Genomic DNA, 27,331 nt, shown 5'->3' on the forward strand with positions numbered 1-27,331 from the left:
TTTCAGGGGAATGTTTAATTTTTCACTTCTGAGGAAGTCTTTAAGTACAGGAAGCTAGAAATGCTTAGTGAGGAGAACAGATCAGTGAAATGAACTCCTTTGATAAGTAAAGAACATTTCACTGTGAGGAACAGCTTCTTTATGTGCAGGATTCAAGGCCCCAGGAGGCAAAGCTATGGAGTCAAATAAAGGTCAAAAAGGTTTGGTTTTGTGTGCATGTGAAAAAAATGAGCATGCAGGTATCTAAATGTGTAAATGGTAAATGGACTCTACTTATAAAGCACTTTTCTAGTCTTGCGACCACTCAAAGCTGCTTTTACACTACATGTCACATTCACCATGTCACACACACATTCACACACTGATGGCAGAGGCTGCTACGTAAAGTGCCCAACTGTCAATCAGTTATCACACACTGATGGCTGTGCCACTGGGAGCAATTTGGGTTCAGCGTCTTACCCAAGTAAACTCCGACATGTAGACTGGGAGCTGGGAATCGAACCACCAACCTTCCGATTTAAAGACGACCGACTGAGCCACCCAGCATATTTGTAAATGCCTGAAACAGGTTTGTCCTCACACATTTGCACAGCAGTCAGTGTTACATGGCCAACAAATATGCTCCGCTCCTCTCCTTGGGAGGCGATGAGCAGAGTACAGCTGATGACTCTGTTGAACCCGATGGAGACAGAAGGAGACTCTGGCTGACCGGAGAGCTTCTGTTAAATAACACACAAACAGGGTGCACAGCAGTAAAAGGCCCACAGAGCCACTTTATCCACAACCTGTCATGAGCAGAGCTTTAACTAGCACCCTCAGGTAACAGAGGGGCAGTCTGAGCAGCAGAAGGAAATGGGGAGACATTTTCAAATCACCTTTTTGTCAGGTTTCTTCTTTATTTGATTTCAGTTTCTGCCACATTAAAATGTCAAAGTGATGAAGAGAGACAGTTTCTTCTTCTGTCTGAAACATTTCCAGCAGTTTCTCACAAAATGACGACTCTGCTTTAACAGCTGCCTACTGGGCACACTGTGCTTTTACGTGGCAGCTGAATATGTTCACCTGTAACACCTTTGTTGTGCTGCTTGGACTGAGAAGCAAACACAGATCAATATGTCCTTGTTGGCAGATCAAATTGGAGCATCAGTAGAGAAATATTATTTTCTCTAATGAAAGCTATCGAAGAATCCACCCAAGGTAAGAGACAGTGAGAAGACATGATCTCATGCACGCCCCCACATCATCAGCACACATATATTCAGTATAACACTTCGGCCTGATCATTAAAACAGGGCATTAAAAGAAACATTAGTAAAGGAGGTTTTCTGTAATGTTGGCTGTTTGTGCTTTATTCAGGTGGACACATATCAAGCTGGTTGATGCATGCTGAGCTCATCTAGATAAAACATAAAGACTAACAGAATCTAATCTCCCACTAAAGACTACAACAGCATCCTGCAGCCATCAGACAGAAGAAGGAGTGTGACAAAGGACTCAGCAGGACTTTCCTCATGTACGTGTGTCATTGTTAAATATCTTTCTCCAGCCAATGATAAAGAAGGTGACAGAGCAGAGAGCCCAGCTGAGAGCACATGTTGCTGTTATCATGTTTCAGACATGATACTGATCACTTTAGAGTTAGTGCTTTGAACTTCAGAGATAAAAAGCTGTATTTGGTCCGTGCTGTGTGGAATCATGGGATACCATGAGCCTGTCCATCCGAATGATTACTGGGCAGACGGGTCAAGTGTTGGATTTATAGACTGTGTTCAAGAAGTGGACGTAGCCACGGTCACATCACTCACTGGTTTGTGGACGAGTGTTTGAAGACTAAAGTTTGGCTTGTTGGTCGTCACTATCTTGTTTTTTTGGGGCCATAGGCGACCATATTCTGAAGAGAGGGTGGATACACATCGCTACGGCTCTGTGCTGGTTGCCATGGTAGCAACTTGTCAATCACAGGTAGCCACGCCCTAAAACTCAACCAGACTTGTTTTTGCAACCAAAGGGGTCGCCACCTGTTCGCCATCAGAAATAATGCAGGTTGAAGGTACTTTAACATCAGCTTCACTTTTGAACCCAAGAGGCTGCATTCACTTCTTATATACAGTCTATGGTAGAAAGTCAGTGAGGCAAACACTGATCTCAGACCTGCTGTCTTCCTACATTAAACCTTCCAACCAACATGTCGACATTTCCAACCCAGCCGCTAAACTGAAGTTTAAAAATCACAATTAAAATACGTTTTAAAAGCTCCCCACGTCTTCGGCCTGTCAAGGGCTCAACTGAGGCTGACAGTAATCCTTATAAACTTTATACACTTCAAAGCTCCAAATCAGAACTATAGCAAACTTCTTACTTCTCAGTTATTATCAATCTTTACAAACCAAAGCAACCCAAGAGGACGAGGCGAGGTCTAAAGCTCATTAGAGAGGGTGGAGCCTCATCCATCAGCAGCAGCAAAGATTCATCACTGAGGAGGAAAAATGAGCTCAAAGTTTCCCCGGAGTTAATTTTCTGCTAAAGAATGTAGATTCTGTTTTCTGTCCGCGCCAACTGGACAGACAAATGAGTCCAATTTATTCTTATTAAATGTTCTCTGTGGTGGGGGGCGGAGTCTGTGCCACATGGCAGTCAGGTATAGTGTGACATGAATCACACAAAGGTTGTATCATTGTCAACATGGATACTGAATAAATGCTGCTTAGTTTCTGTCTCTCACTGAGGGGATCACCTCTGGCCTCAGGATGAGCTGAACCCTGCTCTCTAATGACTCTGTTCATGTGCTTCACACACGCAGGTGAAGCTGCAGAGTGTTCATGAAACACACAGCACAACCAGCCTGCTCAGCTCAGGGTCCTGTCTGCTGGGAGGGAGAGGGGGAAGTCTGCTTACCCACACAATAATTCATCCTGGTTTACAGTAGCTGAGGAGTGAGGAGCCCCGGCAATAAGGGAGGCATAAATCCAGGCTGAAATCTCTCAGATTGCATCCGAATGGCCCTTTAAACAACCGGCACGGCTGCCACCACGACTCTATCAGAGCAATCTATCGTCTAACAGGCGCCGTGTGAGCCTCCTTTCCAATCACTGATAACAACAGAGGCAGGTACTCCTGGTGCATCATGGGAGGGGCTCTCTTCATCTTTGTCTCAGCTCTTATGGGGGAAATTAAATCACACACTCACACACACACACACACACACACACACATACACACACACAGACACACACACGCATGCACAAACACGCACACACACACACACGCGCACACACACACACACACACACAGGCACACACGCACACACGCACACACACACACACACACACACGCAAACACACACACACACACGCACACACACACACACACACACACACAAACACACACCTACACACACACTCCAGCTCTTGTGCTTCTGATCTCTCCCAGTGGAAGCTTGTCGTCCTCTCTGCATGAGAGACGCCCCCTCTCTTCCTCTTCAGCTCTGACCTTGGCAGAGTCAGTGGATGTTCTGCATCTCATCATCCTGAACACGCTCACAGATGCATCCCGGGCTCACTGGCTCTCAGCCTCAGAGTCTGTTTCTGCTCAGCACACTTGTTGGAGTGTTTGAGAAGTTCACAGAAACAGCAAAGTGTTTCCTGTTTCCATCTGATTTCTGCTGAAGCACAAACACTTGATGAGACATTCTCCAGCAGGAGTTTGCTGACTGAACAGCACTCGCTATGAAAGTGCACTGTGTGGGAATATCTTGTATTTCAGTTTAAAATGCTCTAACTGAAATCTGTTAAATATCTCTGTTCTTGGTGCATGAGAATGATAAATGAAGCCATTAAAGGAAGGTAAAGTGCTGTGGAAGCTTTATATTTGCTCTTTATAACCAACACTGCTCACATTTACATTCTTCAGGGGTCCAAACAGGTCTTGAGTTGTGTTAACGGATGTGTTTCCACAAATAAGACAGAACTTTTTAGCAGGTTATAGAAACATAACACAGCAGAGCAATGTGCCCAATCTGTATCCTGAAGGTGTGATCACACAACGGATCAGTCATATAGTCTATAAAGTACAACAAGTAAAGTATAAAAATATATCAGTAAATCATGTGCATGATAGACCATGTGTGTGATGTCATAATGTAATGATAAATAATATCAACATGATACAGCGTCCTTAAACTATAATTAATCCAGTAAAGGTGTCCCAGCCTGAGTCCAAGCCCCCACATCCACGTCTCTTCAGTCTCATGAGGACGATTCTCCTGCTTCGGCTGTTGAACCAATAAATGCTCTGGTCAAGTGTAATGTAACAAGAGCTTTGTCGCCATGGTAACGTTTTAAAATTGTTCCTGTTTCATGTATGTTGAAAACTACCTGTTTAAGTTTAACAAAAAAAGAGTGTTTTGATTTAAATTGTACCTTTAAGAAAACTATAAAGAAGGAAGTGATGTCACATAATGAATGTGACGTCACTGAACTCAGTGCAGTGGTCTCTGTAGCTCAACAGGTAGAGAGAGCACCAATCAGAGCAGAGTCCTTCTCTCAGCAGCCTGGGTTACAGTTAAACACAGGCCCTTTAGCACGTGTGAGCAGATGAGCATGTTTAGTGTGTAATTAAGAGAGAGCGATGGACTGAATATCATCACAGCTGTAACGGCTGTGATTACCTGCGACACTTGGACTGCATCCTTGTGCCCACTACAGAATTACAGCCGAGATGATATTCAGAACAACGTCACAACCTGGAGTGTGATATTACTTTGATACAACAGTTAAACAAGCAGCAAATATTTGTAAAAAGTAAAAATGAACAACACATTATTTTTTGCTCCATCAACTCAACTAGTTCAAAACTTAACTGAAACTTGACTTTTGTTGCCGAGCAGCACAAACATCCTCCTGCTCTCTGTGTCTCCAGGTTACCACAAATCAGCTGTTTTTATCATGTGCTATTATTTGTTTGTTTTAATTGATCATCAGCCAGTTAAATAAGAGTCTTCTGTGTGATTCAGAGGTACCAGCTTGATCAATGTAGACATACATGCTCTGCTGTGATGTTCATTCACAGAGTTCAGAACACCTGGCTGAGGCGGAGTGATACACAGAGTGAAAAGTCCCAGTGATGTTGTTCTCTATATCAGCTCTAATGGCGTGCCTCTTGTCCAATCAGAGTACTTGGTCTGAACTAACTAACTAGTCATCTATCTACCTGCAGCGACAATTGGAATGGAGTGGAGTTTTGCCATCATGGTGACAATAATAAACACGTTGTTAATGTTTTGAAATTGTTGTTGTTTGATTTATTTTTTAAAACTGACTGGTTTGATTTAATTTGTTAAAACTGGTTACGTTTTTTTTTTTTACCTTTATTTAACCAGGTAGTCCCATTGAGATTAAGAATCTCCTTTTCAAGGGAGACCTGGCCAAGACAGCAGCAAAAAACACTAAGTTGCAGACAGACGCACAAACAGGGACAAATTAAAAAACTGGTTACGTTTAAGAAAAGTGTTTTTATTTAAGGAAACTATAAAGAAGGAAGTGATGTCACACAATGAATGTGATGTCACTGAACTCAGTGCAGTGCTCTCTGTAGCTCACCAGGTAGAGAGAGCACCAATCAGAGCAGAGTCCTTATCTCAGCAGCCTGGGTTACAGTCAAACACAGGTCCTTTAATGTCAGGCCCTATCATGTGAGTCAGCTCTCCTGCAGGGCTCACTGCAGAAAGAACTCTATAAATCTCACTATAGTACAATTAATATATTTGAGTTATGAACACATGATGTAGAGGATGATGACATGAAACGTGAGCTCTGAGGGATCACTGAGGATGTTTGTCTCTTTGGTGACTGACAGAAAACAAACGTAAACCTTTTGTCTCTCGCTCTCAGCTCTGTTGTTTCGTCCTCCTGCTGCTCTGTGCTACTTTTCACACCCTTTAATCCCTTATCAGCTACACAGCACATTTACAATGAGGCTGGTTTGTGTCACTTCACAAAGACTTCCTGTCATACCTGCTGCACATAACCCTGCAACATCCCAGCATTACAGCTGAGAGCCAATCACTCAGAGACAAACTATAGCTCGCATGTATCCACTGAATTTAGAGTCACAACAAACTGCAGCACCTTTAATTAGCAGCTGTCTGTGCACACACCATTTACTGTCATTGTACAGAGTGAACATGAGAGAAGGAGATGCATTAGGAGGTCACAGAGTACAAACACTCACAGTGGTCACGTGAGGCAGGTTTGTGTGTGAGTGTTGATGTGCTGTTAACACACTGTCTCTCACATCTCATCTGCACATTCAGCCCGTTCTCACTCACAGCTCTTCAAATATGGCAGGTTGTTGAGCTGTCCAACATTGTAGGTTCCCCTCTAGCTTCAGCTCTGGATGCTAACATGTAGCATACTGTGCTAAAGTCTGACACCATGAACGTCACGTCTTCCTCTCCTCATGATCTGATACAAGCTGAAAATCAAACACATTTCTGCACTGTAACAAAAACATCCCCTAAAGCTGTGAGCTTTGAGACAGGAAGCTGTGATATCTCTGCTGATCTGAGCGCTGTAAAAGTATTTGTAATATTATTACAAGCAGCTGAAATGTGTTCACAAATGGATGCAGAAGTCCTCACAGTAGTGGAGGCTTCGCTCACAGACCAAATCAGATCACAAGACTGGAATGGAAATAATGTTTGCTGGAGTGAGATCATAAACTGGCAGCGTGTTCCACTCGACAATCACTCCATCTCCTCCAATAAAGCAGCAAGGTCGACACAGAGCTCAGTGAAGGACACACCTGCTGAGGATGCAACGCCTCCTGCTCCATGTGTTCACTTCAAAGTGGCACATGTAGGAGCCTAAAGGGGCTCACCTTATTTTTATGGAACATTTATTTGTGAACATTTATGACCTTCAGCCCCTTCACAGCTTTGGTGAGGTTACTGACTCATCGCAGACGTATAAACTCTGATGTCTCTCTGCAGACAGTCATGAACCCACTTCATGACAGAAGGATATGCCTCTGTGTGTGTGTGTGTGTGTGTGTTAGGGATGATTAACCTGTTTCACTATATATAAGCGTCACGCTAATTTAATCTGGAAGGCTCTGCTACACCAGTTTTCCTGCTGCTTGTTTTTGGCGCAACCTGCACGGAACGAGAACAAGTGACACCTGTGACACTAATGTGACATGCTAATTAGAAAGAGGCTACGCTACATTAGCTTTACTATGGCAGAGGGACAGAGCAGTGAAGCTTTGCATCCACCGAAAAAAAAAAATCCACAAGTTCAGTCGGCCGTGTGGGGGCATTTCGGGTTCACCAAGAAGGACCAGAGACTTATTCAAGACGGTTGGTGTGAAACACTAACATGACATCAGGAGCTTCCAGCACCAGCCTATACCTAGCCTATACTATGGGATTTAGTACATTGAAATTCATTTATTATTATTATAATGAGTATTATTATTAATAATAATAATAATAATAACAAATGTTCATGTTCATGTGATTTTATTAATAATGTAAAATGAATTAATGCATAATAATTATGATAATCGTGAAACCATGATTATTTCCCAGACTATAATCGTACCATCAAAGTCTAATTATTGCATCCCTAGTGTGTGTGTGTGTGTGTGTTTGCATGTGTGTGTGTGTGTGTGTGTGTGTGTGTGTGTGTGTGTGTGTTTTCCTGCACGCAGCAGATGTGGAGACAGAATGATCTCAGTGTGTAAATGTGATAAATGTTCCTGCAGATGAAATCATGTGAAGCTTCCAACACTGCAGGTCTAATTAGAAGACGGTAATTAATCACATGTTGCTGCTTGTTCTCAATAATGAGACTCCAAAAGAGCCAATTTATGAACCTGAGGGGGAACAAGCAAAGTGTATTATTGATGTGTGACATGACTCGATGCTCAGCCCTCAGATGATCCTCAGAGAGAGTAAATGTTTCAATATCAGAGTTTCTTTCACTCTTTCCTCTTAACAATTCACTTTTGTCAGAGCTTATAGCAAACTTCATAAAAGAACTGCTGCTGTTGTCTTTCATTTCCCCCGTATGATCGCCAAAATAAAAGCATGATGAAAAATGAATGAAGCTTCAGCTGATGAACTAAAACGTCGATATCACATCATCACATGTCATTTGCTGGTTGTGTATTCCCAGACTTCATCACACTCTGCAGCAGTGAGTCCAAACCAAGTGATGTTGATGCTTCATCAGAGCAGCTTCCTGAGGGACTCGCTGTCATTGTGTCATCAACCCGGTGAGTTATCTTCTCCACAGTTTCACTCCAGCACACGAGGAAAACTCTGAGCTGCACTCTGATAAGAGGAAGACTCATCCTGAACGCAGTCATTAGGAAACTGTGCTTTAGAGCTGCTGTGGAGGAGAGCAGCTGCAGAGTGAAGCCTCCAAACACGTTTAAAGTCAAATGAAGACAATAAAATATTACAATATAAAGTTCAACTTAAAGTAGAAACACAGGAGATGATGTTTAATGAAGCTTTAACCCACATAATGAGTGACATCACCTGTGTTTGTTCAGGTGAACACGTTCATTAATGTGTGAAATGCTAACAAGCTGTTGACAGGAGGTGAGATGCTATCTGTGAAACTGTTTCCTGCTAATTAGCTGCTATTATCATCACACTCAGATCATTGTGCTGCATTCAGGGACCCATTAGCATACATGTGTTCCTGTTGGGATGATTGTCTTCTATGTAGAGAGTTAGTGCTGTAACATTCAGGAGACTATAAGGTGTTAGAAAATGTTCTCATGGAGCCCAACATCAGCCCGGATGCTCTTCCTTTCAAACAGACTGCAGTGCCATCAGACCGTATAGATGAGCTGCTGAAAGCAGAGTTTACCCTTCATGCTGCGCAAACTCACAATTCAGTTCAGTTTAAAAACATACTGACTTTATTTTCTTCTTTTCTCAGACTCAAGATAAGAATTATAATCAGGTCAACAATAAGCTCAGTCTCCTGACGTTGTTTGGAAGTGAAGCTTTGCTGAAGTGTCTGTGAGTCTTTATTTACAACCAGCAGCCAGGACGCTAACGTGTGTGTGCTGACATTAAAGGTGTGTCCATATGCTGTTTACCCCGTCTCCCCGTTTAATGAGCTGTCATTGATTGGTGTTGACTTGGTGCGGTTTATGTACCTTTCTCCTCTTGTAGTTTCACCATGTTTCCACTCTGACTGATCGCTGCTGCAAAGATTCACACCTCGAATGAATCTTTCATTTCAGAGCCGTTCTGTCCTCCAGCAGGATGTCAGTGTAAACATTAGCTTGTTTTCCAGCAGGCTCAGGCTGGACCGATGAAAACACCACCAATGAGTTTCATTAGCAACAGCCGGCCTGCACGCAGGTGCCCTCATGACCTGCTGATTGGATGTCTTATTAACATGAAGTTAATGGATGGCCCAGGATTCATCAATGCCTTCCACTGCACACATTTCCAATAGAAACTGAAGAGTGATCTGAATTTACATGTAATCGTGTGATAAACAGGAAATGAACAATTTAGAGGAAAATGATCTATTAGCAGTGTTAGAGTGTGCTGACTCTAAATGTCCAATGTTTCTCTTCCTCCTCTTCTCCTTCACACTGATTATTTGTCCTCTATTGAAGCGTTTTCATCAGGTTTCTGTAACCTTCAGAATAAATACACAGAATACGTGATGTGTTACATTTCAACACCGTAGAGATTCTGTTTAATGTCAATGTCAAACACTGTATTAATGAAGGGATTGGCAGTGGCGACCCCAGGATTTTTTCATAGGGATGGCCGAAGATGGCCACAGAAAATATTGGGGTGTCACACCAAAACAAAGTTATATACACATGTTGAAAAAAACACCATCTCACCACAGCTCGCTATACATTTCTTCACAAACACACACAAACTATAATGAGGAGCATAAGAAAAGTTATGATTTGAATGAATAGTACATAACATTTGTCCAATATTGTTGAGATTATTCAGGGATTTCCACAAACATATGGAGTATTCAGCAAGTGGGGAAAAGTAGACTGGGGTCTGGGGGCATGCCCCCCAGAGAAAAAATGTGGCCGTAAAAGCCCAAATTTGCTGGCTTCTGCTCATTTTAATGGCACTCTTCTATCATATACACTGATATAACCCATTTCTAAAGAGTAAGGGAATTATTTCAAAGGAGAATTAGGTCTCTTGTGTGTTTTAGCACCCAGTCTGTAAACAGCTGTTTTTGGTACAAAATCATTCCTCTACAAATTCTGTTTAATTAATTAACTTAAAATGATCAACAGCCTGCTTACAGTGTTCATGTTTGGATCTTTTAAGAAATGACAACATATAAAAACGAATAACTGTTGTGTCCTGTTACTACAAGCTGTCATATGCTCAGACTCTCTTCTTACTTATTAATAAGAGGTTTTTGAGATGTCACTGTAACAACCGTCCCTGCCTTCTCTCCCAATATAAGTTCACTGTACACGTTTGTGAGCACCTGCGGGCCATGTGAAGTGTTCCTGTACTCACGTTGCTGTGACTCAGTGAATTAAATGTCCTCGTATTCCAGCTCTGCTCGCGTTTTGGGACTTTTCGGAGCGTATTTACCATCCCCACTCCCGTGGACCCGCGAGTGTGATGCTTTGTCTCTGCCCAGTGGCTTGGATGAGGAGAGGACCACCACGGTGCAATTGAAGTTCAAATCTAATAACCAGCGATGCTGTATGTTTCATTACTTCATATATGGCTATGCTACAAATGATATGGTATGCTGCAAGAGAAATAAAGAAGAGGAAAACAATTCGGTAATAATAATCATCCCCTTGTGATTTTGACCCAGACAAATGTGATCACTGCAGCATTTCCCGCTGTAAAAGCATGAGGCATATACTGGCAAACAGTGAAGTCTGCTCTCTGCCAAATGTGCTCTCAGTGGATGCAGCTGTATGCAGCCGGTGCCGTGGCAGTTGCTCAACAGCACTTTCGATTTCGGGATTTCGGGTCCGTTGACGAGAGATCAGCTCTCACGGCCTCAGTCCTACCTTAACTCATTGCAAACTGGGCCTGAATCATCGGATCAGCTGAGCTGTCATCACTGATACATCAGCATTTGTCCTGCCTTATTATGTTGATTAACTTGACCAACTATCTATCAGATCTGGGGTGGCCACCCCATGCCACCCCCTAAAATCCCCTTATAAACCATTGATGATTGGGAACTCCAATGAGGGAAACAAGAGCAAAAATAACCAAATCATATTTTGAGCGGAGTGGTTTTTAATCACTACTGTGTGTGATGGTTTCAAACTGACCCACAGCTGAAGCTCGGCTGAGGGTGATGCAGAAGTATCAGTTTCATGACTCACTAAAGAAGATAATTCAGCTGAGCTGCTGAATGCACGGCACAATTACATTATAAATATAGATTACTACAACACATTATAAACGTAGACACAAAATATGTTATATTTAATCATAATAGAATATATAAGAATCTAAGATACATTTTTTACAGACATCAGCAGCATTCCTCCGGTACAGTGAGCTCTGTTGTTGGAGCTCAAAGGGCTGATTCAGAGCCTCACATGGGCCAGAGGCAAACACACACACAGCTTGTTACTGAGCAGCATCACTCCCACCAAACTATGGATGCACTAACACAAACATGCATGTAGATGATGTTCATGAGCTTTGCACAGACAATGTGATCACTGAGTGTTTGACATGATGGCGGGCTGGAGAACAAGCTGACACTCTGTTATTAACACTGAGGGAGGATTTCACTAAAGGATTGTGCAGCTTTTGCGCCTCTAAACCTGCAAATGACACAAAAAGACTCCGCCTCATTCTCCAAGCACACGCAGAGGGTTGAATGCACCTCAAAGTGCGCTGCAGAGCAAACAGCGTCTCTATGCTCTGGTGCTGTTTGTGTGTATTTAAATGAGTCATTATGCAGACATTCAGGGCAAATTTGGCCTCTTTCTATGTAAATGAGCAGTCAGTGTGGAGCTCAACTGATGCCTGAGAGCGCAGCACCGCGCAGCACAGAGTGGAGGTGCAGACAGCTTCTCTTAACAATCAGACACAAAACAAGAGCCAACTGCACGGATCTGTGAAACTTTATGGCCGTGTTTGGGCTTCAATATCATCAGTGCAATTTGCTTTGTGAATCGGACCCTGAGACGGGGCAGATAGCAGGGGCAAATGATGCGCAATTTATGGATCCCGCCCTCAGTCTATTTGTAAAACAGAAGACAACTTTATTGACACAACTCACTGAGACACAGAGGGAACTACAGACACAGTTACAGGAAGTAAAAGTTAAAACCACTGAGCCGCAGATCTGCGTCCAACTCACACGTGATATCTCTGAGTGAAAAACACACTTCATTAATCCTCTGACTAGATGTTATGGGAATAAAATCCCAAAGGACAGGAGGTCCTGCAGCTCAGACAGAGCTTAACTCTTGTTTGTGCTGATCTCTGCCTCAGTGGAGACTCCCCTCTGTGCTTCTCCACAGAAGTTTATTCTTGTGGTCCTGCGATCACCTCAGAGATGGTCAGCACTTCTGCAGTAAACCTGTATCAGCTGTGGTTTGCTTTTCACTTCGGAGCTAAATGGATCCATTAGTGAAAGTGATTGTTGGGAGAGTGCACTCGTTCATGTCTCTGGTCTGCAGCAGTCACTGTTTCAAGCAGTGGAAGAAGCAAAGAAAGCAGCATCAGTCCACACTCTGAGGAGCACGCTCACTCACTCTGACATCTTGTGTTTTCTCTCACATAGAAACGTTCAAACTGCAACAAATCCTGTCGAGTGTATCCGCTCAGAACTGAAGGCACATTACCTTGAATCTGTTCCTGTGAGCTACAGAACACTTTAATGTGGCGATGCAGGATATTAGCCAAATATCCAGAACAACACATCAGTGAGGAAGAGTCGACAGGGCCACTTAACTGCAGAAGATGAAGGCCACATTTTTCAGTTAAAGCTTGATAACTCCCTCACCATGACAACAGTGTGGTGTGATAAAGGCGTGGAATAATAAGTTATAGAAACAGAGAAGATCAGTGAAAAAGTCGGTGACGTGTGAAGTGAAGTGTATTAAAAATATCTACAAACTCTGAAGATTAATTTATGATCAAACTACAACAGACTCTGAGATGAAGTGTCTCTGCCCACATCTGATCCTGCAGAATAAAGACACATTTACACACAGACACAATATGAACCTGATTCTGTGCTGCCTTTGATAATAGCTGTGGATTGTGACAGCTTTCATTACAGCACAGATGCAGCTGCATGGTGCTGAGAGATGAACTGATCATGTGATCATGTCATGAGTCCATCAAGAGTTTGAAGAGAGAAAAGCTGTGAAAATAATGATTTACTAAAAGTTACTAAAATCACGGAGAAGCATTTGTTCAGGTTGAACTTTCTGCCTCCTGCTGCACATCAACATCACCCAAATGCATTCTGGGAAGGAACACAAGGACTATTACAGTAGTTAGTGTGCTCTTAAAGATGTGGATGAGGATGATTTCACTGTCTTCATAAAATAATGTCTGTGTTTAGAGCGATGTAAAAGTTGTTGCTCTGATTTAAAGTGATACAACCTTTGATACATGTGTGTTAGGAGCCTTGTTTGCTCTCATGAACACATTTAATCAACAGATTGTCAAAATGTCAAAACTTTATCCCTCAGAGACCTGTGTTCAGAATAAAACTAGTCTAATAGATTAATTCAACATGTTTTTAAAGCTCCTGTTTCTCATTAAAATGTTTGGAAATAAAATTATTGTGAAATTTCAAATATTCAAGTTTGTCAGACAAAGTCTAAAGATTTGAGGGGTCAGTCGAGAGCTGAGGTGTGCAGGTGACACTGATTGCAGGTTATGTTGCGTGTTTTGTCTGATTTACTTCATGACACTGAAGTATATAACAAGAATGAAGATGCTCGCTTGTCTTCATTTACTTTCACAGTAACATGATACTGCAGGTTTATGCCCAGATGATGAGAAGATAATGTATTGTGCCATGTGATGGATCACAGTTACAGCAGCTTCTGTGCAACACATTCAATGATGTAAACACTGTGAACATATTTCTCAGGAACAGAAAAGTGATTGTAAATCCTGAAACAATGACTCCTAAAGAACACACAGATGCTGTTTGCAGAGCGGCAGCTCGCCTTCAGAACAGACTCAGCAGAATTTGATCTTTTGGAAGGTACGGAGAGAGTGTGAATCTATTTAAATATCTTGAATAGTAAACAGCAGCCTGACACACATGTCAGCAGGTAGCTGTGTGATGAATTCACTTAAAATTACAGGTTCAGCCAAAACAACTGCCTCATAACGTCATTCTACCAGGCCTCACTTTAAATACCCCTGCCATCCTTTGAAACACTCCACCGCAAACGGACACTGTGCAGAGCCCGCAAAATCATCTCTGATCCCACTCACCCTGCACACTATGTCTTCCAGCTATTGCCCTCTGGGAGGCGCTACAGGACAATTGCCTCCAAAACAACCCGCTTCAAAAACAGTTTCATTCCCATTGCAATAAACATTCTAAACTCTGAACGCTGAGGATTAAGCATGGCCCTTATGCATGAAATGTGTTTGTCTGTATGTATATCTTTGTTATATGTTTAATGTTTAATGTTGGAACCTGTACCAAGCTGTACTGGAAACAAATTCCAGGTACACAAAGTTTGAACTTGCCCCGGCAGATCGATAAAACATAAACACTAACAAAGCAACATAACGAAGCAGCCCGAGACCACCGGAACTGAACTTGTTCAGAGACTTCAAACATCAATCTGAACCTGTCAGTGACAAAAACAAGAACTTTTAGTGGACAAACTTTGATCAGACGTTTTAGCTCTTACAGATTATGTTACGGGTATTACAGCCTGTCTCCTGACTGCCAGCTGAAGCTATTCCAAAACTGTTTGTACCCATCAGTTATGTTGGTCTCACATAGGGCCCAGGTTAAGAAAATACTCTTTAATATTCAGAGCATGCTGGCAGCCTGATGGGTCTAAAATCCCCTGATGAGGGTCGATTAGCAGCTCTGGTGACTGGTGGTTTTCTTTATTCTCAGGTAAACACACGTCTCAAGAGGATCTTTTCTTTCCTCTCTTTCTAATCAGATGTTCTGTGACCTCTGCCCTCTCAGCTGATCACTGAAATACATGTTTGAATAGAGACGGATGAAAAGATGATTTAACACTGGAGTCCTCACAGATGAAAGCGCTGAACACACATTTGAGTTTTGTGAGCTTTTAGGACACTTGCACGCAGATTATCTCTGCTCGCGCGAGCAGATCTGTAGCCTGCAAGCACAAAACCATGCTTTGCATGTGTGACTGTTATCTCTGAGCGCGCAACTGTGGTCACAGCTCTCTCGCTCGCGAAACTTTCACCTGCTCGCTCACAAGTAGTTTTTCGTTTTGAGTGGGCGGGTATAGTCACAGTATATACACCTGAATATAATTGGCTACAGGGATACAGTCCTCCTCTTGTGAGATTGGACATTGTTGCATCACTGTTTCCAGGTCTAAGCTGCTCCCACTTCTGCTATTTACAACATGCCGCAGTGCTGTTTTCCTCCGTTTTAACTATTCTGAGTCTAAAAATCACCCTCAGTTGTCTATTTATTGATCGCCATGTGCATGTCTCAGTTCTCAGATTAATTATTACAGGAAACTATGTTTGGCTTTTACCGGTGGATGCTACCATTAGCTAACCTTAGCTTCAAAGCATACAAATGGTTGGCAACCGAAACACGAAATAGTGGGCTCACAGCAATAAAAATCCATATAGAAACTTTCAGCCCACATCAGGAGTGGATTATGTTAACAAACGGACCAGAGTGGCTACAGGTTGTTGGTTTAATCCAGCAAGAGCAATAATGTGATGCATCCATTCCCCTGGTGAGTCACACGATGCTGTTATGTGAGCTGCTGCGGTGAAACACACGGCTGACTCCTGAGAACATCAGAGACATATTAGTGGAGCCAGTATACGGCTGACTCTACAGGTATGTCTTCTGTTTTACACTGAGAGACAGCGCGGGGATGGAAGTATGCTAATGTGACATTATCCAGGGTGTACTCTCTCTCTGTGCGCGCACACACACACACACACACACACACACACACACTAAACTGTCACTGATTAATCAACAAGACTCAAAGCCTCTTGTGTACATGAGCCAGTTATTTTGGTAAAGTCTGAGGCGTCTGCTCGACGCGCTGCACGAACGTTCTTAAAGCAACAAACATCTGAATCGTCTCTCGTCTACCGTCTTCATAAACACCATCAGCTCGGATAGTTTTCATGAAGGATCTGCTGCTTTCTGTGTGAGTGACTCGGCTGACACCAGGATGTGACTGTTGCTGCTGAGAGAGCTGCTCAGTATTCATGTCGCTCTCTGTTTGTCATGTTGAAGTCAGTTCAGCTCTCAGGTCTCGTCTGTCTTAGAGCAGTGAGCACCTGTGCAGCACACCGCCTCTAAATGGAGTCCTGTCATGGCTGAAGAGCAGTCGCCCTTCTTGTAGACACCTTAGTTGTGTTTGTGCAGGATGTGTTTTTGTGACAACATTTGTACCTGCATGTGTGTTCACGTCTGACTCAGGCTGATGGTTGATGATTAACAACGCTGAGCAAGAATGCATTAATGACTTACAACATGATCTCCTGTCACTGAAACATTCTAACAGGTCTCAGACCTCAACAACTTCTCTTGTACAGCAGACACTGACAGCTCACGTGTTGTTCACTGAACACTGTAAGTATCCTCACATCATTCACAGTGTGGAGGAAACATTTCTCTCAGGTCCACTTCTGTGTCTGCTTCAGGTGAGTTTGATTCACTGCACAGTGGAGACACACGTTTACAACAAAGCTGAAGAGTTCTCTCTGAGCAGAGCCACTTTCTGGACAGGATGATAATCAGCGTGACAGGAAACAACAGGATCAACAAAAGGTGTCGGGCTGAGCTAAGTTTTGTTCTGAGAGAGCAAACTCACAGGAAGGCTCACGTTAGCTTCTCCAGGCCCACACAGTGTTTTATACAGAGGATGGAAAAGATATTAGAGCTCCTGCCTGAGAAACACCTTTACAAACCTGTGTGTCTTTTATTGTCTGTGGTTACAAACACACTAACACACACACTCCCTCAAACATGAAGGGTCACACACTCCATCATGGGGTCAGTCTGGAGGGAACCCTGCAGCTCTGTAGTGTTCTGTGTATCTGCTGTTTTTAACATTGACAGTGGAGCTGCTTCAGTTCGCTGCAGTCAGCAGGTTTTCATGCTCGTACTGCACAGGCGGCTGATTTAACCAACACTGCTTTAAAACACTTTGACTTGTTCAGTCTGTGTGTAGAAAAGCCTTTGGCCACACTGCTGGAGGCCCGACAACACACTGACATCACAACACACATTGTGCACTAACTTTATCTTTGTTCTTTTCCCCGCTCAGAGTGAAGGATGTAAAGGGCAGGTTGTTTGACTGGCTGTATAAGAACATTCATCATTCCTCATAAATAAAACACGTCTCTGTCTGTGTACTGAAGGATAATGAGTCAGTGTTTTGGATTGAGTACTTGACATTGTGTCCATAGTCCATCATTGATGCAGTGATGTGCTTGTGACGGAGCTGAAGAAGAGAAACTGATCTGTGGGCTTATTTTCAGCCTGTGGATTGTTTTCTCTCTGTGAGGTTAAATCAAACTCTCCAGGTCGACCTGCGTTGTTGGCACTGATGCAAATTAAACATCAGTCAGAAATAAGGACTAAAAAGTGAAAGTCAGCAGCGGCTGGGTCCTTGAAGATCGTCAGATTACAGAAGCACTTTTTGAATACTCGACAGTTTTGTCAAACGAGTGAAAATAAAATCCTCCTCCACCTTCTGCTGCTTCACATCGTCAGTGGGGAGTGGGCTGTGATGAGCTGAAGGTAAAAACATTATTATGCACAAAGTGTGAACAGCTGCAGCTCTTTTCTAAATGACAGTGTGATCAGACAGGAATCAGGTGTAATCCATTTAAACATGGCTGATTGTGTTGTTCCCAACAGGCTTCCAGCTCATTTTCAGCCCCACATATTGTTGAGGTCAGAATGAATGATTCCATAACAATGATTAAACTGTCTGAATGTGTTATAGTTATAAATGTGACTCAGTCTGCAGAGAGGAGACAAAACCCTTTGTGCTCAATTAAACGCATGTTGTGTTCTGTAACTATGCACATGAGATGATGACAACAGCAGCTGATGATGAGACATGTCCACACACACATGGTGACACATGAGAGGATGTTATATCATGTGCATTAAAGCAGCATTTTACATTTCTCCATCTGCTCTTTGTTTAAGTCAATTCAATATGTTTCATGCTGAGTTCATTCAGACCACATGTCTCTATAAAGACAGCAGGCTGTGAGTAACTGTGTAGAAGTCTACAGACTATAGATCTCCTCCTTAATGCTTTAAGTCGGTGACACATGTAAAAAAGGATTAAAAAACAATGAGTACAGATTACAGCATTCTGTAGCTGCATTACACCTTATGTTCAGCAGCACTCAGATAAAGATGTGAGGTCATAACTGAGACAGTCCTGCTGAAGGCAGAGTGTGTACAGGTAGATGGTGAGAGAGCAGGTGCAGAGCAAACAGTAGGAGGAGCTATGCTTGAAGAAAACACCTGAGCTGCTCTGAAATAATTGACCAGACAGTTATGATGAATAACTATAGGCCTTGATGAAGAACTATAGGCCTATATCCAATCTACCATTTTTAAGTAAGATAATCGAAAAGGCTGTCTTTCAACAGTTGAACCACTTTTTGACAGTGAGCAACTGCTTTGATGTCTTCCAGTCAGGCTTTCGACCACACCACAGCACTGTGACGGCTCTCGTCAAGGTGATTAATGACATCCGCTTAAACACAGACAGTGGCAGAGTTTCAGTCTTAGTACTGCTCGATCTTAGTGTTGCATTCGACACAGTTGACCATAAGATATTACTCTACCGTCTAGAAAACTGGGTTGGACTTTCTGGCACAGTACTAAACTGGTTTGGTTCTTATTTAAAGGACAGGGACTACTTTGTGTCAATAGGTAACTTAACATCTGAGCAGAGAAAGATTACATGTGGAGTTCCCCAAGGCTCCATTCTTGGGCCTCTTCTGTTTAACATCTACATGCTTCCACTGGCTCAGATTATGGAAAACAACAAGATTAGTTACCATAACTATGCAGACGACACACAGATCTACATCACAATGTCACCAGGGGACCATTGCCCCATACAAGCCCTAGTTAAATGCATTGAACAAATCAATGAGTGGCTGTGCCATCATTTTCTTCAGTTGAACAAAGACAAACTGAGGTAGTTGTTTTTGGAGCTAAGGAGGAACGATTAAAAGTCAGCGCACAGCTTCAGTCATTAGTGTTGAACAACACTGACCAAGCCAGAAATCTGGGTGTAGTCATGGACGCAGACCTGAATTTTCAAAGCCACATTAAAACAATCACAAAGTCGGCCTACTACCACCTCAAGAATATATCCAGGATTAAAGAACTTATGTCTAAGCAGGATCTAGAAAAACTGGTTCACTGCATTTATCTTCACGTCGACTTGATTACTGTAACAGTGTCTTTACAGGTCTCCCTAAAAAATCAATCAGACGACTGCAGCTGATTCAGAACGCTGCTGCTCGAGTCCTCACTAAGACCAAGAAAGTAGATCACATCACTCTGAGGTCTTTACACTGGCTCCCTGTCTGTCAGAGAATAGACTTCAAAATACTACTGCTGGTTTACAAAGCGCTGAATGGTCAAGGGCCAAAATACATTTGTGATCTACTGACACAGTACGAACCATCCAGACCCCTCAAGTCGTCAGGGACAGGTCTGCTTTCTGTCCCCAGAGTCAGAACCAAACATGGAGAAGGGGCATTCAGTTTTTATGCTCCGTATATCTGGAACAAACTCCCAGAGACATGCAGCTCTGCTGAAACACTCACTTCTTTTAAATCAAGCCTGAAGACTCACCTGTTCAGGGCTGTTTTTATTAAACTATTTTAATACATTTATTTTAATGCACTGTAGCTTTAACTCTTATCTTTTTATATTTTGGCTTCTGTTTTTGCTGTTTTTAGTTTATCTTCATGTCCTGTTTTATGATGTGTTTCTTTGCTTTTGTTGTTCTGTGTAAAGCACTTTGAATTGTCTTGTTGCTGAAAATGTGCTATATAAATGAACTTGCCTTGCCTTATTCAATGAGGAGAAACAGGTTGTTTGTAAGTTTCATTAGGGAGCAGCCACCTGTTGTTAGTGTTGTCTTTAGGCCTATCTGTAATGTTACCAGTCAAGACTTCTCATTTAAGGAAGGGGGTCTTGTGGGTAATGTATGCAAAAGTGTCCAGATAAGCTTTGATTCAAGAACAGCAGTTCTACATTCAATATCCTGAGTGACAGCAACACCTGTTTAATGCAACGTTACAACAATGTCTCCTGAGCAGTTAGCATGCTAGCTAGTTAGCAGCTACAAGCTAAGCTAGAGGCAATTGAATCATCATAAAGAAACCTGAGGCCTACCAACTATGTTAGGAGGACTGAAGCTGGAAGCTAATAGTCGGCTAAGTATTGGTGGAAGTTGCAACATAATCTTTGGTGCTAGCCATGGAACAATGTCATACTTAATCATTGGCACTTTTGCAGTTAGCATTGGAGCTAACAGGAGGCCCAATTCATGCTACACTCGTAAAATGTTTACTCTAAAAGGTCAGAGGAACAGTTTTTCTGTAATGCAGCACAGTGTAACATTTACGTTCTTTCCCAACCCTGAAACTCAAACCTGATGCGACAAAAAATTTATATATAGAAAATTTTATATAATATTATCTTCAGGTGTGACGGCTAGTCAACTAAATGGCTTGAACTTAAAGAGGCTTCAGTGCCTTGGTTAAAGACCTGGGTCCACAGGTTACTTTATTAGCAGCCTGCTAGCCTTCATCCTGCCTCTCAGCCTACTAACCTCCGGCCTTTAGCTCAGCCTGGTTGCTTACAGGCTGCTCTTCGGCCTGAAGGAGAATATAGATGCTGATCCAAAGCTCTGTTACAATCCAGCCGACATGTGGCACAACTCACACACACAGCAGAAAGAGGGAGTCTACCTCATTATTACAATGACACGTGTGCATCAGAAGCAGCAGCTCTGTGATGAAGATGAACAACAACACCTGCTGATTGTGAAAGACAAATCCAGAGACAGATCCCCGCTGCAGATGACAGATCAGGACTACAATGGGTATCAGCTTTATCACACGGGCTCCTGCTGAAACAGTCTGCAAATTAAGTTCATGCCTGATTTAGTTAGACGTTGGCTCCTGAATGCACCTTTGGCTGATATCATCGACATCAGAAACACTTCATCTCGCTCCGTCTCACCAGGAAGAACATGAACATGATTTTATGTTTGTGGCTTTTTTACATCACCTGTTTGGACACAAGTGAACTACACACAAGAGTTTCCTCTGCTCTGCTCACAAGGTCACACTGAATGAACAGCCTCTGCAGATGATTAATGCCTGGAATAAATGTCAAGCTAACTTATTAGCCCGTCAAGAAATAATATGAAGCTTTAACATGAAGGATGAGTCCATTCAGCTAATGCTACATATTAATGAGTGCTGCATGAGCCCCGTGCTGCTGAGCCACAAAGACTCATGGGAGGAAACTTCTTTATTTCCTGTGTTATGTGTGAGGAAGTGATGTGTTTTCATGGAGCACAAAGGTATTTGATAGTTTGTTGTGCAGGTTGAGGAACCTGTATGAGTAACCAATAACTAATGTCATTCATACTTTATAGTAAGAATCTCTGCAGCACAAACCTCAACCAGCGACCCTGTTGTTTCTTCTTCCTCAACTTAAATGTCGACTCATCTTTGGTTTGATACATTTTCCCTTCAGAAGCTCATGAGGTGATTTTGACAATAAATTGTGAAGCATCAAACCGACCTTGTTAATATTGAATGAGCCTGTCGTCATATTTGAGAGAAAAACACAAACAGTGAGAAACGACAAAATGATGCCTGAACAGTTTGGATGTAACGGCCTCGTCTGTGTTTACTGAGATCTACAGACTGAATGAGACTCTGCACAGACTGCTGAAGATCATCTTCCTTTAACTCAGATGCATTTCCCTCTGCTTATATTTTATTCATGCTGGATCGACTGAACTTTAATTCAGTCATTAAACTACTCTTGTTACTTCAGTGCATTCAGTTAGCCTACATGCTAGCAGTCTGAATGTGACCTCACACAGCCTCTCAGATCCTGCAGTGAATCGTCTTCAGCTGTCCTCTGTGGGCTCTCAAAGTGAAGTCACAGTTACCCATAATCCTTTGCGTCAGAAGCATCTCAACCTCAGATTATGTGAAACAATTCTGACTTTAAAGAATCTTTGATATCGTCCTTTCAATCCTGTTCACCAACATGTGAAGCTGTTTAACATCATGTCCTGAGGGGAACAACACTGACCTCCATTAGAGGCTGTTAGTGCTTTAATGTGCAACATTCATTATGAATTACAGTCAGTTTGACACAGAGCAACATGCCTGCAGTCTGTGGCTCAGTGCATGAAGAGCTCTAAGTGCTCCGTGTTTCACCATGACAGAGTCAGAGCCCAGCAGCTGAATCCATCTTTGGACTGAACCTTTACAACGAGGTCACAGAGCTCAGTGAGATCTCTGTTTATCTGTGAATGAACGACTCCACCAGCAGCTCACGGTTTAATATCAACTATTCATCCTGATTCCCAGAGAGGGAATCCAGCAGGACTCGTGTGACAGAGTCTGTTAAAGAACAATTAAGAGCAGATTTCAATTAAAGGAGCTTTATTGGAATGACTGTATACGATACGATGTTGTCAGAGCTCATGTACACAAACAACTTACAGTCATTGTAAACATAAATAAAGTGAAATAAAAATATAACATAAAGGGCATGAAGAGCAGGAGTGGCTGTGGAAGTGAGCTCAGTCTAATAGAAGTGTGTAACACAGGTAGAGCAAAGGTGAGCAGGATGGATTTGTCTTCTTCCTCTTTTCTGGAGCAAGTTTATCTTCTGTCAGAGCTTCACACTGTCAGGTTACTGTGTGTGCTGCTGTTATTGATCAGTATACAGTCTGAGTGAACACGTTTTTCTTCTAACACTTTATCATTAGAGACTCACCTGAGCATTGCACATTTATGTTGAGCAATGAAAGAGAATTAAAGTAGCAGCTTGTGTAAAATCAGGCTCATTACATGTTATTTGTCCCACATTTGAGCTTTTAAATAATTATCTTACAAAACATGAATATTTATGTTTTCATTCCAAAGTGAATTCTGCTCTAATGAGTCTCATATTATCTGATGAACACATTTATTCACACAACAACAAGACTACAAAACAACTCCACATGTTTTCCTGCATTTAAGCCACATTTTCCTTCTTCAGAACATTTTGACAAACCAGCTGACACAAGTAAATATAGAAGCTGCCTGCCCTGTAATAACAGCACCCTATCATCACCTTTCTTTTACCCAACATTATAATGAAGATAAAAAGCTCATTTTCACTGACCTGCTTCAATAAGTCAGTAGAGACAGTAAAGTAACCTCCCTGCTCTCTGACTGCTTGGACTGTCTCCTGATCTGCTGTCACTCACAGCAGCTGTATGATAAACTGTGTGTCAGTAAACTGTGTGCCTCTGACAGCTGCTCTCTGCAGCTCATCACTGCAGCAGGTTTGTTCATGTCACCCAGCTGCATGCAGCATGTTTCATTCTGTCTGCATTTCAGTCACTTTGAGCCCAAATGTCTCCCTGCTGACTTTCATCTGAAGGCCAGTAAACAGAGCTGAGGAGCTTCCTCACTTCACTGTCCTGTTTCTGCTGCGACTCACAGACTGGATGAAGCTGCACACAAACATGTTTTTATTGTCTTCATGCTGTGATAATGAGCTCACTGTTTTACATGTCCCCTGAGTGCAGAACAAGTTACACTAACTGAAAAGAGGTGATCAGGCTGATGACGTTAAAACACTTAGAAGATGTTTGAACAAAAAGCATCCGAGACAAAACCACGTCATTAAATTAAAGGTGCAGTCTTTGCTCTAACTACAGGACAGACACAAACATGGTGAACGTTACAGGACAGGACTGGTTAGGTCTTATTGTTGTGTTAAACACGAACACCTAAGTTACTAAACACACTAACAGGTGGAGGCAGCGGTAAACCTCTCCTGTGTGCTGTAGATAGCTTCTGCTGCAAACAGGCTTCAGTGGCTGCATCATGATGAGAGTAAATGTGCCAATCAAAGTGCATCCACTAACAGAGCTCGTTTCAGCCACTGACAGCTGAGATTGTTATCAAAAGTGTCTGACAACATCACAGAAAGAACATTAACATTAATGTTAAGATCAATGTTAACCAGAAAGAGCCCCACGCTGCTGTTCAATGAATATTGGCCGACACAACAGAGTTTGGTTTTATGAGCAAAGATGTTGAGCTCTTCAGAAAAGCACAGCTCAAATGGACACAGTTTGTTTTCCCTCAGCTCCACAACAAAACTCCAAACTGTTTCCCAAGTCAACACAGACAAACAGCAGGAAAGCAGCGGTCAAATAAACGCTCTCAAACATTGGTGTTTCTTCAGTTACAGCTTGTTGTGATTCACAGCAGAGCTTAACAACGAGCACAATCAGCACCTTTCTTACACAGTCACAACAACATGTAACACTGAGTTTGGCTCAAAGGAAGAATTATTTACAGGGTTTCTGTTTCCATCCTTTGTAGCCCACATGATAGAGCTGTGTCTGTACTTTAAACAAGTCTTCATGGTCTGCATCTCTTCATCTTTAGGTCTGAAAACAGAGCCTGTGACCTGCTCACTGTTCACCCACGCAGAATCAAAAGTATCTGCTGGTCTTAATGAGCCTGGATCCCAGGGTGGAGCTAAATTAGAGCTTTCTGGTTGCTGGGCTGAAAACAAAAAGATGAAATGCTTCTGCTCTAATGCCTGACAGCAGTTGTAGCCCAGCTGGCTCCTGGGTGGCTGCATTCATTCAGAGCACCTTAACTACAAACCCCAGAGGATCCTCACCTCCTGCCTTACACTAAATAAGACTTGCTGTTCAGCCACCGCAGGCTAACAGCAAACAGAAAGGTGACATCGACCCAGGCAGAAACACTGACGGCTCTTTTTCAGACGCTGCTGTAGTAATCTGTCTTCAGCATCGTGAATCCAAACCCCAGGGAGCAGAGAGCTGCTGCTCCTCTGTCTCCACACACTGAGAGGACTGATATCACTGACAGATCAATGACAGAGACTGAATGAGCTTCCTCTTCAGTTAACATGTAACATGTCACAACTCAACACTTTCTGAGCCCTGCGAGCATTTAGCTTTGTTTGCTGTTTGTAAAGTGACTTATAAAATATAAGTGAGAATCAGCAGGCGGTGGGGAGGTCGATCTGTTATTAGTCAGCATGTTAAAACTACTTGACTCTGACGGGATTCTTGTGCTTTTAAAGAACTCTGTTTATGTTTTGGACCAGATTGTTCCCATAAGAGGCCGAGCTGGACACGACACAGAAATGGATCACTTGTGTGCAGGCTGAGGATCGGTGCTGTGGGCTGAAGGCTTTGAAAACATCTCTTGGCATTAAATTCAGTCTTTAATAGACATGTCAGCGACACCTGGAGAAACGACGTATGTACTGTGGACAACTGGGACACTTTGTCGCCAACTGCACTGTAAAAGAGAAGGCTCACCAGTAATCCGGAGGGCGCTGGTGGGCCGGGCTCGACTTCCTGAAATGCCCTCTCGACCATTAATCCATGCTCAGTTCCTGCTGGATGGACACACTCACACAGTGTCAGTTTTCATTGACTCTGGAGCAGACGCCAATTAGCTGGACTATCAGATGGCACGACAGTTTAACATCCCACAGAACCTCCTGGAGGTCCCCATTCAGGCCAGCGCTCTCGATGGTCACCTTCTTGCCTCTGTCACCCACCACTCTGCTCCAGTGCACCTCAGCATGTCAGGTAACCACCATGAGACCCTGTCTTTTCATTTAATTCATGCCCCTCAACTTCCTGTTATTCTTGGTTACCCCTGGTTATGTAAACATAATCTTAACATTGACTGGTCTACTGGAGTGATTTCTGGCTGGAGTGAAAAGTGTCACGCTATCTGCCTCAGAAATGCCTTGTCTCCTGTCCATGGCTCTCCCTCTCCTCCTGTGTCTTCTGATCTGTCTAAGGTGCCGCCTGAATATCTGGATTTAAAGGAAGTCTTTAACCGATCCCGTGCCACTTCTCTGCCTCCCCACCGACCTCATGACTCTGCTATTGACCTTCTCCCTGGCACCTCTCCCCCCAGAGGTCGTTTGTTTTCCCTGTCTGCTCCGGAGACACAGTCCATGGAGAAATACATCAGTGAGTCTCTGGCAGCTGGTCTTATTCGACCCTCTTCATCCCCTGCAGGAGCAGGATTCTTCTTTGTGGACAAAAAGGACAAGACTCTGCGTCCCTGCATTGACTATCGAGGGTTGAATGACATCACAGTGAAAAACAAGTACCCCCTCCCACTCATCTCCTCTGCATTTGAACTGCTCCAAGGTGCCACTGTCTTCACCAAATAAGACCTCAGAAATGCTTATCACTTGGTCCGCATTAGGGAGGGGGATGAATGGAAGACAGCATTCAACACCCCCAGTGGACATTATGAATATCTAGTCATGCCCTTCGGCCTGACTAACGCACCTGCTGTCTTTCAAGCCCTGGTGAACGATGTACTTAGGGACATGCTTAACAAATTTGTCTTTGTGTACCTGGACGATATTCTAGTGTTTTCCAGATCCCTTCAGGAACATGAGAGTCATGGGAGGAAAGTGCTGCAAAGACTATTGGAGAACCACCTCTTCGTAAAGGCCGAAAAATGTGAGTTCCATGTTCCAGAGGTTTCTTTTTTGGGATTTATACTCAAAGGAGAGAGCATCGAGATGGACCCGGCTAAGGTCCAAGCGGTCACAGAATGGCCTCAACCCACCTCTCGCAAACAACTACAGCGATTCCTCGGGTTCGCCAACTTCTACAGACGTTTCATACGGAACTACAGCTCGGTGGCGGCCCCTCTCACAGCCCTTACCTCCTGCAAGAGCTCTTTCTAATGGACTCCCCCTGCTGAAGCAGCGTTTCAGGAGCTAAAGCGACGCTTCACCTCTGCTCCTATTCTCACTCTCCCTGACCCCTCCAGGCAGTTTGT

Source organism: Semicossyphus pulcher, unplaced genomic scaffold (assembly GCF_022749685.1).
Source record: "Semicossyphus pulcher isolate SPU_LCO1_2020_fin unplaced genomic scaffold, fSemPul1.0.p SCAF_10, whole genome shotgun sequence".
In the NCBI taxonomy this organism is placed as follows: Eukaryota; Metazoa; Chordata; class Actinopteri; order Labriformes; family Labridae; genus Semicossyphus; species Semicossyphus pulcher.